The sequence below is a fragment of the Prunus mume genome, linkage group LG2, assembly GCF_029339155.1.
Source record: "Prunus mume cultivar Tortuosa linkage group LG2, ASM2933915v1, whole genome shotgun sequence".
Classification (NCBI taxonomy): Eukaryota; Viridiplantae; Streptophyta; class Magnoliopsida; order Rosales; family Rosaceae; genus Prunus; species Prunus mume.
Window position 1 is genome coordinate 36,864,197 of NC_142699.1, and position 2,084 is coordinate 36,866,280.

General features: G+C 34.8%; 1 long non-coding RNA gene across 1 annotated transcript; it reads right to left on the reverse strand.

Moving 5' to 3' along the window:
* Positions 1 to 618: 618 nt before the first annotated feature.
* Positions 619 to 1,494, reverse strand: LOC148920202 (uncharacterized). Its single transcript, XR_016124476.1, has 3 exons — positions 1,317 to 1,494; positions 800 to 1,231; positions 619 to 656 (listed from the first exon to the last, which is right to left on the reverse strand). It is a non-coding gene; the product is annotated as an uncharacterized LOC148920202 (long non-coding RNA).
* Positions 1,495 to 2,084: the final 590 nt, after the last annotated feature.

The window sequence follows — 2,084 nt, forward strand, 5'->3', positions numbered from 1 at the left end:
TTCGGTATATTTTTTTGATTATTTATTTATTATCAATTTTATAAGTTAAATCCAAAAAAATAATATTAAATCGTATGAGGCGACACATGGCGGAAGCTGAATGGGGCATAGTCAGTGTGTGTGACGGCAGTCCTCCTGTCATTGGGCCACATGGCAGTTTGATACTTTTATCAAGTTTAGGTTTAAAAATTCATAAAAAAAATAATTATAAATCAGAAAAATACAACGAAAATTGCTACAAACTCCTGATAAAATTATCGTTGATTATAAAGGTCTAAAATCATGATTCCACATATTTGAGTTCGTGGTAAGCGTTAAAATCAAAGAACAAGAGCATTATGTTATAGAACATAATTTAATATTTTGGTTTGTTTTGAAACAAATTGAGTTTTTATAATCATTTTCAATTTTTATGAGTGAAAATTGTATTTTTGGATTTTTAGCGTAAAGAATGTCACAAGGAGTTCCTACCATTTTCGGTGAATTTTTTGGATTTTTATTTCATTTATTACGAATTTTGTAAATTAAATCCTAGAAAATTATTATTAAATGGTGGAGCGACACGTGGGGGAAGCTGAATGGGCGCCGTTAGTGTGTCTGAAGGCTGTCCTCCAATGATTGAGTTTTCACAATATCTTCCACACGAATTTTCCCATCTGTCACACAAGGATAACAACATTCATCATCATCATCATCATCTTCATGAATCAATCAATCAAATTAACTTCAAGGAAAAATCATCATCATCATATTAGATTTAGATTCCTATACGTATACGGTGCAAACAAAATTCACTCACCTTTATCTTTGGAAAGGTTGCCTATGAGTTCTTGGATGCCCTCCTTGCTTAAAGTATAATTCAAGTAGTTCGCAGTAATTGCAACCTCATCAGGAGTTACTTTCCCATCAGAATCCCTGCACACATATTGTAAACCTCATACCTTTAACTACATGGACAAAATTCCAAAGCGGTACCATCCATCAAAGTTTAACATTACTAGTATCCCTCAAAATGAGTTTAATAACAACTCAAACTAACTACAGATTGAAAGAAAAGAAAAGAAGGATTGCTTCCATTCAGTAGGAAGTATGATTTCTAACAGAACTCATAGGAAAATAAAACCAAAGACGAAACAAGACGAGTTCACCTGTCAAGTAATTGCCAGCGATCACCAATATGCGCATATATATAATCAATTTCCGTCTCAAGGTTTTGAAGCATTGCATCCACCTGATACACAGAAGAAACGATAATCCATCAAAGTGAACAAGGGTAAGTACGTTAAAAGTAGATAATTCGGAATTTAATATATAACCTTGTCTATAAGCGCTGATGAAACCTCGTCACCTTCAGCCTCAACAGAAGTAGTGTCACTTTCATCCTGACCAACTTTATATGCCTTCAAGGCATCCTTTTCACCATCTGTACCCTCTTTCTCCACCATGCCATTGTAAAGTTCAATCTGGAAAGATCAAAAGAATCAACTTAAGCAAAATATTGGGCCAAAAATATATCCCCCACGTGGAAGTGCATGAATTTTTTTTATTTTTCTGCCACAAACTCTAGAAGTGGATATATGTTCCACAACGCTCGCGAACTTAAAATTAATAGTCACAACAATAAACTGCTTTGTCTTGATCACCTGGAAGGCTTTTTGCACCAGTGAAGGCGTTCTTGCTTATGGCACATGTGTATGATTTAAACGCTTTTCGTCTTCTTCATTGTCTACATTCATCTCTTCTTTTTATCTTCCTGTGGCTGACCACTTCTTGCTCGTTCAGAGTGCTTTGTTGCTTAGTATTAAAGGGATTCTTGGGAATTCCCTTCGCTGATTGCCTCAGACGCTCAACTTATTAAAACTTATTTTTATTATAATATGGGTTAATTTCAGTTCGGCACCCTACTGATTGTGCTCTTAAGGCATGTTTGTACTTGCACGTTCGCATTTGTTTAAGGTCGGTCACATAAAACCAGGAAAGGGTCACTGTCTTTCATTGCCGAGTTCATTTTTTCATGTGCGGATTGTCTTTTCAAATTTTAAGTGGAAACTGTAGTAATAAATTGCATTATCGTTCTTATATTT